We start from the raw sequence: 12139 nt of genomic DNA on the forward strand, positions 1-12139 counted from the left end.
CGAGAAACGCCAAATACTCCAGCCAAATATCCGCAGACCAGTGAGTGCCCAATATAGCCGGGCCCACGGTCTTGTCCGGGGCCAATGGTACCCCAAAAGCCGTTGACTGTGCCGAAAATAGCAGCTGCGCGCAACTTTTTGAATTTCCCAGGCCCACGCACAAGAATTTGGCCAAATAATGCAGAACAGAGTCGCAGCACGACTCCATACGCACCACCCTTTCGAAGAAGGAACACTCAAAATAGAAACACAAAATTGAGAAACCTATCGGTAAGCACAGACCCACAAAGAATTGACCATGAAGAGATGATGGCACTACGAATGTACCAGAAGCAACTTAAAAAAAGCAGCTTCAACGTCCGTCTTGGCCATAAGGGCCCCAGGACCAGCATCCCGCACCACTCGGACCGCCTTCTCAAAGAACAAGTAGGACACCCTACAGAGTTCCTCCAAAATATGGTCACTCACTGAGCCCCTGAAGGGGTACGACAGGTGGTGAATCAGTCGGAACTTACCCGCTTCCTTTTTGGGAACCATCTCAAGGGGTGAGACCCGGAGGTACGGAAATGGAGGTACCTAAAAGGGGCCACTTCCTTCATGAGATTTTCCCGCACAACCTCAGGATGCTCCCTGACAGAGCGAAGACGCCAAGCCCCCACAGTCCATGTGGGGAATCCAAAACCCATCCTGAAATCCCCCCAGTAACAGCGCCGCCACCTCACGATTCCAGTACCTATTTAACCACGGGAGCATTGCGACAATGTCCACTGGCGTTCTCCCCCTTGGGCCTCAAGATGTCAGGCTTCTCCCCCACCTTTCCATGCTTAAAGCACCAGGAAACGGGGTGAGATCCCCCACAAACTGAGCATTCGTTCTTGAACTTACAACTCGCACACCACTTGCATTAGTTCTCATTGAACTGCCAACAACAACCGAGTCGACAGGAACCAGCCGACGCAGACTATGTTCCTGCTGTGCCGCCCCCCCCTCACCCCCGAGAAAAGATGATTAGCCCCCTTGGTGCGCCCCCAGGCAGGTCATAATCGCCAGCCAAAGCCCGATATCCATCTGGTCCCATCCCCCTGCTGGGCGAACTGCGAGCCTCTGACAGAACTGCTTGTCATACCGCCACCACCCAAGGCCCCCGTACACCAGAAACATGTTCCAAATTGTATTCTGGTAACAGAAGAGGGCTGAGCACTTAGCAAGGGCCTTCTCCACTATGACACTGGCCAGGAGAGAACAGGCCCGAATGCAAAAGTCTTCAGGATCTTATGGGATCTCTTTCTCAGATTCCTTAGCATCACTAACATGCGGCTTGCAGGCGCCGCCCTGCGGTCCATGGCCGGAGAAAACCAGGCCTGCAAATTGGAGCTATGTTCACCCGGGCCAAGGGAGATGGAATGAGCAGCCAGGAGGAGCCAGAGGGGCGATACTGGGAAGGAGGCCTCGCTCTGAGCGTCACAGTGCTTAGGCCACCATACGAAAGGGCAGGAGCTACGGCAGCCATCTGCAAATGGGCAAGTTGTGCCTGAAGGTGCCTACCACCATCAAGAAGGGCCTTAGCCCTAAGAGCAGCGAGTATTGCATCAATACCCATGCTCTAGGCCATGACAGATACTCAGGAAAGTAAAGGGAACACTTCCTAACTGATTATAAAATGGCATTGTGGAAGTACATAACATGTCTCCTATTTATACCCCCTACCCTGCCAATCACTTACTGCTAACTACACCCAGCGCCACCCTATCACTCTTTTCCTACACACACCCAACACTTACACATGCTCCTTGATCCGGCTAGCTTTGCCTTCCTCCTCAGGGCCTATTCAGATACAATTAGTTATTTACATCTGATGTATTACTTACTCACTAGGAAAGAATGTTCTAGTTTTTGGAACTTTCCTACATATCTTTGGTATTTAGTGCATTTGAGGGTTAGGCCCAGGATAGTTCTAGTGCTCTTCACCTGACATCAAATAAGGAATTATTTTTCTTCAAAGTGCATTGTCTATACCTTGTTTTTGTAGTTTATGAAGGTTTGCTAATGAGCCAAACATTTTGTAATTCTCACGTGGAAATATTTAGACATTTTTCACCTATCAAATCATCATCTATAACTTCCTCAGTACTCAAACTCATTGCGAATATGCAAAAATGCTTCTACAACTCATTGATCTATTCCACACACTCTCCTGCTGTTTCTATTTTTCACTCATTTTATACCCACTTCTCCTTTTTCCCCCGCCCTTCTATGGTTACCTGGGACCAGGAGGGGAAAGCACAGGGCATAGTAAATAGGAACTTATGCCCCCCTCACCATGCCTGCAATCTTGTTTCTCTAGGTATAGGACCTAATTACATCCCTACATGTAATTAGCCATCAGGTTTGTAAGTGGTAAAATAGAATATTATTTATAGTGAGCAAAATAACTATGTAGAAGATATTGATAGCAGTTTGACAGCATATTGGTTTAAATTAGTGTTGCTAGCTGTACATACATTTTTTTTGTGAGTGAAAAAAAGTAAATAATTAAATTTGACATATGTAATTTGTTGTCATCGCTTATGAATGAGGGAATATTGCTTTAAATGAGACATTAATGAAGGCAGCGTGAGCGTTTTTAAATGTTGAACTGCTAATGTATCAGCAATCCTTGATTTCCACTTATAGGTGTTTCCGCTAATGACTCACTCTCTTCTCCAATTCAACTTACCAATTCCTCACCTAAATCCTCCTAACCTCTGATAGCACTCACAGATTTTGAGATTGCCTTGGTTTTAAGAAAAATTCTACTGGATCTCCCTAGGACAGCTTACCTAACATTTGGAGTTAAACTAGTTGAATTTTTGTCCCGCATGTCCATGCTTATCTTGATCGGATGTACTGTGCGACTTTTGCATGTGCTTCATAAACTTAATATATATCTAAGGTAACAATACGGCTCCCCATCTCCACTACAGTCTTTAGGGAGCTAGAAGCACCCATAAGAAGAAAGATGCTAATCAAACTACATATCTCAGAACAAAAGTTGTCAGCTGGGCTGATAATCGTTCTTCTGTGCTCATTATAGGAGCAAAGGAGGACTTTTCAGGAATCCTTATTCCACTCTACAGCATCCTTTGGTAGGACGAGTGGCAGAGGCTAATCTCCTTCAACTATGATCTGTTCATTTTTAGACTAAAGCATTTAATTTAGAGCACACATAGCTTTGGATGACTGCAGTTAGTTAACCTCGTTAAAGGTATCAAAAGGTCATGTACTCTCCAGAGACATTTTGAGAGATATTACAGCAGTTAATTATTAAGAATAGATGGCTCATGAGAAAAAAAATAAAAATGTCAGCAGATTACGTGAAATAAGGCTAAGCTTTGTTTGGTTTTGCATACAGAGCACGTAGCCTGTGACGATGAAAATGTTAGAGATAAATACAAAGGTGCCAATTAAATAGGCATATGATCCTGTGCAACAAGAGGATATGCATACATCCTAAGAACTACAAAACATTTCATTTTTTATGGACTTGCACAGATGCTTGTTCAATAACTGTCAGAAAATATTTTCCTTATTTAACAGTTTTTAACTATAGATTTTTTGTAACAATTTCTGCTAAATGTAGTTCCTTACTTATGACATAATAAAATCTAAAACAATTTAGACTATCAGTTCCACTTAACAACATAGTGTTAACTTTAATATTTATTTATTTTTAAAATATTTTACAAGGAAGGATACATTGAGATTTCTCAGGTTGTCCTGGGCCCACGAACACTGCATCGTTACAAAATAATATTAATACACAACACATATATACGTTTAACACAGAACAGGCAAGGAATATAATCAACCATGATTACAGGTGCATTCTGTATCGAGATATGTAGATATACAACATTATACATATAATGAAATGAATATACAGATAAATCATGTGTCAGAGTGCTGAAGAAAAAAAAATGATAGTACTTTATATCATACAATTTAATGAAAGAGTTTTCAATGTGATTCCTGTATTTCCCACCAGCTGTATTAAAGACAAAAATAGAATTCTTTTTAGATTGGGCAGCTGAAATTGTACTACCCTGACTCCATTGGATACAAATGTATTTTATAAAAAATTGTAGATGGCACCTTTTCATTTTACTTTCTGATATTAACTTGTTTTTAAAGAAACTTAAGAGGAAAGTAATGGGAAATAAAAAATGCATAGCATGTAAAGACAAACTGAAATACTTTAAATTATTCAAGAAGATAACCGCTAGCAGGAATTTTAATTGTGTGTCATTATAATAATTTTAAAATGCAATTAAATTACGCTAGTTTAACCCAAGCAAAGAATTTGTTGACCAATGCAAAGGAAGAAAATATTATTTTTGTTGGACTAATAAAATATGCATGCTGATTTTATGGCTTGATCTATAACAAGTATGTCTCAATTGCAGCTTTACATATTCTCTGTTTCTTATAATCCATCCTGAAGCACTCTTAAAACATGAGCTCTAGGCAGGTCTCTGGGGTGTCTTATTGGAAATCTGACCCTGCTTTGGATTCATTACTTGATATAAGGCATAATACATTGCAAGACATGGTACAAGGATTTGTGCTGTCCTAAAGAAAATACATATATTAACCCCCTCTAGTGCTTGCCCCTTGGCATGAAACACCATTAGCAAAAGTATATTATTATGCATGTACACACCATCTACATAGATTATTCTCCATTTTTAAAGCCTAGGTCTACTATATTGTTATGCTTTGAAAGTCTGTATACCGTGTGTTTACAGAATATTACACACACACACACACATATATATATATATATATATATATATATATATATATATACTATATATTTTACTTACATGCATACTTATATGAAAATAAATTCTTGAGTAAATAACTCAAGTCAGTAGGATACATTCCAAATTCATTTTCTGAATGATCTGCACACTTATACTACTGTAATATAAGTGATCAAGAAAAATCGTAAATATATTTTAGTCATATGAAAAACATATGTGTATAACTCCTATTGTATTATAAAGAAATGCAATCATTAAATGTTTCTGAACATGATTCCTTAATCAATGTACAATATTGTAACTAAAACAAGTGAACACTCACCAACATCATTCCGCAAATGCCTGGTGCCAGCCCCATCCTGCCTAGTCCCTCCACTCCAAGATCCAAGTTTGACATCATAAGTGTTCCTCTGATAACAAAACCCTAGACTAAAAGTACACAGGTAACTTCAAATGAGAAATATTTTAATTTAACATGTCCATTAAAAACATCAATAATAAATCGATCAAAGTGGTCTGAAATCTCGAGATCCTGGTAATCATGTACATTGTTGCTAAGTGGCTAAAAGGTATGAACAAGTCTTTCCATATATTGACAGAAAGTCAGTACTTGCAGGGCAGACGTAGAAACTAAAACTATGTAAAGCAGTAATTATTATCATATTTATAAAGCAGAAACATATTTTGCAGCACTGTACAAACTAACAAACAAGTAGTTTCAAGAAGACAAGTTGGATGTACAGGAACAGAAGGTGCTGAGGTCCCCGTTTCAACAAGCCCATAGTAAAAGGTAGAGCAGTAAATACGTATATGGTTTACCAGGGAGTGGACACACACATATATATATATATATATATATATATATATATGCATGCACTGCTCTAGTATAAAATATAAGTAGTCTAATAACGAGTCTATAAAAAGTGTGATAGCAGGTGTATGTAAATACATACTACAATACAAATGTAGGTGTTTATATGTAATTTCACTAAAAGGATGGGCAACAGCTATATAGACACTGAATGTACACTGATAAGCAAAAACATTAAGACATTAAGATAACATTAATTATATCATTTCAATAGAACCTGTCAAGAGGTGGGGTATATTAGGCAGTAAGCGAACAGTCAGTTCTTGAACTTTATGTGTTGGAAACAGGGGAAAATAGGTAAGTGAACAGATTTGAGTGACTTTGATAGGGGTCAAATAGTAATGGGTACACGACTGAGTCACATCATCTGCAAAACGCTAAGTCTTATGGGGTGCTCCTGGTATGTGTTCTAATCCATGGTGGTTCCACCTCGCAACTTTTAACAGAACTTGAAGGATCTGCTGCTTATGTCTTGCTGCCAGATACCACAGGACACATTCAGAGGTCTAGTGGAGTCTATGCCTTGATGCATCAGAACTGGTGTGGCACCATGAGTGGTACCTACACACAAGACACACCTGCAGAAAACACCCCATACAGCTAAGGGAACACTGCAACTCACTGAAATCAGTCAGAGGATGTGTTTGAGAACCTGATATCTCATTGGGTTACATAGGATGGTCTTTGTTTTTGTTTAGTTTGGTGATCTATTTTATCCAAACATCACACAAATGTATGGCTCCCTCGTAAGTTAATAAATAAGCATTTTTAAACATCCATCCAAACTCTTTACCATTTATTTTATTAACATGTTGAAATGTTTTTTTTCTTTTTTTGCTAATTTTCTTTAGTTATTTTATAGAAAATAGAATAGTGGAAACCTACTTCCACCGTTGTTATGAGAAATCTTGTATTTTACTCAACTTCCAGTTTATTAAGACAGGTACTCTATCCTACTGGATGAAGTCTACTTGTATTCCAAATGAGCGTATACATAATATATATACATTGAGTACAGTTGATTTTTGAATGAAAGTAGACTCACATAAATGAAGATCTACAGGAAATAATTATGTGAGGAAACTTATTTTCTGAGATAAGCAATGAAAAGCAAGGACTAAGTAACAGAATGAGGACATATGAAGTGGCGAGTGAGAAATTTATATGAACCAGAGAAGAAAGGTGAATGTCAGGATTCAATAGTCTAATTAGTTGTTCCAATATGCCACAGTGATGGGTAACTATTTAGATGATGTTAAGTTTCCAAGATGTCTTTGTAGGACAAATGAACAGATTACATCCTCATGGTCATTAATATTTATTGAAGCTCTAGCACAGCCTTCCCCAAACTCCGGCCCTCCAGATGTTGCTGAACTACAACCCCCATGATTCTATGAATGAAATTCTCATATCAGCATGGGAGTTGTAGTTCAGTAACATCTGGAGGCCCGGAGTTTGTGGAAGCCTGCTCTAGCATCTACACACAGTTTGGTATATAGTTTAGATGTTGGCTTTTAATATGTAATTCAAAAGCTGATTTGGGATCAAACCTAATTTTGAGTTCTTTCTATGAACTTACTGTGGCATGGTTACAGTCTTATATGTGAGTTCAAGCAGTTTGGGCTTCCAATTACCATTGCGATTGTTTTGCCAGTTCTTAAGGAAACCTTATTTTTAGCATCTGTCTTTCAGTCTGATAAATCATCCTGTAACTCAGTCTCAAGCTGTGATAAGTTTGATTTACCATATTTACTCGAGTATAAGTCGAGTTTTTCAGCAAATTTTTTGTGCTGAAAAACCCCAACTCGACTTATACTCGAGTTAATGTCTGTATTATGGCAACTTACATTGCCATAATACAGACCAGGACCGCCGGGCTCATTGCAAGCCCAGCGTTCCTGTTGGGGGCTGGCAGGAAGCTCTTACTTACCTTTCCTGCAGCTCCTGTCAGCTCCCTTCTCTCTCCTCCGGTCCAGTCAGCTCCCCTGTCAGCTCCACTGCAAGTCTCGTGAGAGGAGCGAGAGAGACCGCAAGACTTACAGTGGGAGCTGACAGAGGAGCTGACCAAACCGGAGGTGAGAGAAGGGAGCTGACAGGAGCTGCAGGACTTCCTGCCAACCCCCTCCTAAACAGCCCATCCACTGGACCACCAGGGAATGAGAGCCCCCCTCCCTGGCCAGCTAATAATCAGGGAGGGGGGCCGAAAAGAAAATGAAATAATAATAATAAAAAATATTATTAACATTAAAAAAATAATAATAATAAAATAAAAAAAATACTAAAATATATTTTTTTAAATATTAAAATAAAAAAATTGATATATTAAAATAAAAAAATAAAAAATAATAAAAATGACGTCCCCCCACCCAATTCACACACACTATACACACACACACACACAAACACACACACTCTGCATTATATACACACACACACACACACACTCATACAAACACACACTCATACAAACACACACACACAATCTGCATTATATACACACACACACTCTGCATTCACACAAACACACACACTCTGCATTATATACACACAGAGTTTGTATGAGTGTGTGTGTATATAAGGCAGATTGTTTGTATGAGTGTGTGTTTGTATGAGTGTGTGTGTGTGTGTATAATGCAGTGTGTATGTTTGTATGAGTGTGTGTGTATATAATTATAAAGGAAAACAAGGGGCTGGCTGCATTCACCTAAACATGCTTAAATGGGGTGCTGCTGGGGGCCAATAAGTATAGTAAAAATAGAAACCAGCGCACTCACTTATGAACTAAACAGCTACACTGATGCTGACAGATTTGACTAGTTTTATTAAAAACACCTAATCTAGGCAAAAAATAATGGGGGTTTAGTTACACTATATGATCATACATTGCATAAGCCTGCCACAGATGCCATTGCAGGCTTATGCAATGTATGAGTAGCTGTATAGTTGATAAGTGAGTGTGCTGGATTTCTTTTTTCACTGTACTTATTGGCCCCCAGCAGCACCCCATTTAAGCATGTTTAGGTGAGTGCAGCCAGACCCTTGTTTTCCCATATATATTTAGGAGTATAGCCAGCTCCTTGGTTTTGCACCACCCCCTGTCACAGGTGCCTCATCTCAGGACCCTATTTAAGCCTTGTACTGCAGAGAACTCGAGATGGAAGGATTTCCCCAAGTGAGTAGCTCATTTAGTAGACAGTTGGCAGTGAGAGTAGGACCTGCCAAAGATGGGGAACATTGACGTTTGTGGCAGGCTTATGCAATGTATGATCATATAGTGTAACTAAACCCCCATTATTTTTTGCCTAGATTAGGTGTTTTTAATAAAACTAGGGAAATCTGTCAGCATCAAAGTAGCTGTTTAGTTGATAAGTGAGTGGCTGGATTTCTATTTTTATTATATAATTATAAAGATCACAGAATTTCATAGCCCCAAGTTTTACCCTCGACTTATCCACGAGGCATAGCATATTTCAGAATTGTTGGCCACAAAACTGCACTCGACTTATACATGAGATCGACTTATACACGAGTATATACGGTACTTGCATATACGATAGTGTAATTTGCATACATGTGCACAATTGATGTTTTCCACTCATGTGGAGGTTAGTTATATAAAGATAAACATAGCATTATATAAATATTTAAATATAGAGAATGGATGTTTAAATATTATGTTTATTTAGTATTCCAATAATTTCTCTCACTCTCATGATTTCGATTCTGAGGACCCTTTGCTTCTTAAAGCATATATTATAATGCTGCATGCCAATTCATCCACAGTTCTCCAACAATCCAGTACTTCAGAAATGTATTTTCTTATAACTGTCTGTTATGTTTGTTGAGTTCTTGTTCAATATGTACTCTTTGTCATGTAGGTAAAATGTTCTTATCTCCCAGAAGGGTTCTCAGGCAGCAGCTATCTTCCCCTCGAAAGATCTCTTAAACTCTATGGTAAGTAAGAAGCGGGGAGAACTACCAGTAAAATACATATAAAATATGCCATTTATTGAAAGTACACTCTCATGGTTAAAGTCCACTTGTTTAACTTCAGTGAGGTGTTGTGATCTCTTTTTTATAGCAGGTACTGCTATATACAAAGAAAGAGGCAGCTCTCTGGGGTCAGGAACCCAATCTTTAGTCCATGATAAAATGCTTCATACAATCACGATAAAATTAAGAATAAGCCCTGAGTTCTTCATCCATTAGTGATCAGACTTCTTCAGGGATAGCTATTGTTAAATGGATGCTGGTTATTTTCTTGTCTTTTTTTACTTAAAAAAAAAAAAAAAAAAGATAACTACACAATTAAAGTGCTGGTGTACTTTCTATACATGGCATTTAACCTGTTCCCTGAAGATTATAGGTTTGAATATTGTGCTATCTCAGGCTAATACATTTTTTTTTTCTGTGGATAGCACAAAAATGTAGATTATTTACTAAGGAAGGACTGTGGTGAGTTGACAAGGGAATTGCAAAATGTAGTCCTAAATAACAATTTAAAAACCATTGCCAAGATAGATTTTTCCCCCAGCTTTACTGTTATGACCAACATTTTCGACTCCCTTGTCATTCTATCACAACTCATTGTTAATAATCTCCTGATTGTCCTTTGGTAGTATGTATACAGCTGAGTAAGTTAGTGGTGTATGCATAAATAAAATAATATTAGCCAACTAAGTTCAATTACTTTGTAAAAGAGTTGCTACTCTAAGATTTTATTATAATGCAGAGATGTTTTCAAGGTCACCAAACGGATTCCTTATATATTTGGCTGAACCTGAATGGCAAATGGCATAGAAAACTATATAAAGGGACACTCCAGACACTAAAAGCACTGTATCTTGCTCCAAAGCTTTATGTGTGGACAGTGTGTCCTCTTTTTTAATTTTGCAAAAAGTGCAGATTTAAAAATAAATTGACATTTTTATAAATTAAACTGGCTGCATCCCCTGGGCTTTCAGTCAGACAACAGGTAAATTTACTTCCTGGTTTGGTTAGCTCAATGGAAGCAATTGCCCAGAGCACTTCTCATTGTGCTGCATTGTCTGTGATTGGACAGCCGCAGAAAGTTTAGGCGTGGTTAGAAAGGGAGGACTTACAAAGGCTAAAGACAAGAAAACCGCAGGTTTTATAAGCTGCATTTAGATTTACCTCAATGAAAAAATGCATAATTAAATGCACGTACATTTATATCTACTAAATTGTTAGTTTTATGTATTTTGTATTTGGGCACTGGGGTGTCCCTTTCATGATTGTTACACCTGATTGCATTTAAGTAACTAAGTTAAAGAAACACACATGCAGGCTGTTTTCTTATTAGTGCATTGACACACGCCCACAATGCTAATGGTAATGTTCATTCATAACCACAGTCCTTCATGCAATTTATTCATCTCTGCGTATTACCTTTTTATTTTCTGTTATGTTATACCCAAGTTGTGCAAAACACTTTGCCGTAATCTCCTGACGTGCTTCATCTTTTAAATAAAAAGCTCTAAAAGTAAATTTATTTGATGTGTACCATTTTCTTCCCATGTACAATAAATGGCATAAGCCTAAAACAGTAGAGTTGACATTGCAGCATGGTAGTAATTTTGATAAACTACGTAAGGTATTGAAATCCTCTAAACTCATTTATATGGTGACATTTTATGGCAGGTTAATTAAAGTGATTCGTCGTTTTCTCAGGCTAGATAACACACAAGAACATATCTCAGATGTGAAATTTACTCATCAAGCTCCACGTTTGATTACTTTAGCATTTGCAATTACTTTCAGTCGGTGTTTTGGTTCAAAAGCATGCGGATAATGCTGTTTAACTATACAATGATAACATTCTATGAAAATGCATTTATATACTTAAACTAATGTTTGAATTAAGTAATACACTTGACTTGTAACAATATGCTAATATAAATATTTATTAAGATAATATTCATAATAATAATGAGAACAGTGATGTAAATATTAACAATATTGTCAAGTCATTGTATGGTGTTTGGTAAACAGTAGATTTATTGATTTAACCCCTTAAGTAGTGAGCCAAATGTACAAGTTGTGAACAAAACAAAACGTAAACACAACCTGGCATTTGCGCTATATGTCTGTCCAACCGTAATTCACCTCTTTCATATTAAATGCAGCCCCCCTTATTATATATCATTTTATTCAGGGGAAACAGGGCTTTCATTTACTATCAAATATTTAGCTATGAAACATAATTAAATATGAAAAAAATGGGAGAAAATAAGACATTTTGTTATTTTTTTAGTTCTACATGACATTTTAACTGTCAATGTCATAATACTGTTAGCTTTTACTGCAATAAAATACACATATTTGTATTCAGCAAAGTCTCACGTGTAAAACAGTACCCCCTATGTACAGGTTTTATGGTGTTTTGGGAAGTTACAGGGTCAAATATAGTGTGTTACATTTGAAATTGAAATTCGCCAGATTGGTT

Source organism: Pelobates fuscus, chromosome 1, assembly GCF_036172605.1.
Source record: "Pelobates fuscus isolate aPelFus1 chromosome 1, aPelFus1.pri, whole genome shotgun sequence".
Lineage (NCBI taxonomy): Eukaryota > Metazoa > Chordata > Amphibia > Anura > Pelobatidae > Pelobates > Pelobates fuscus.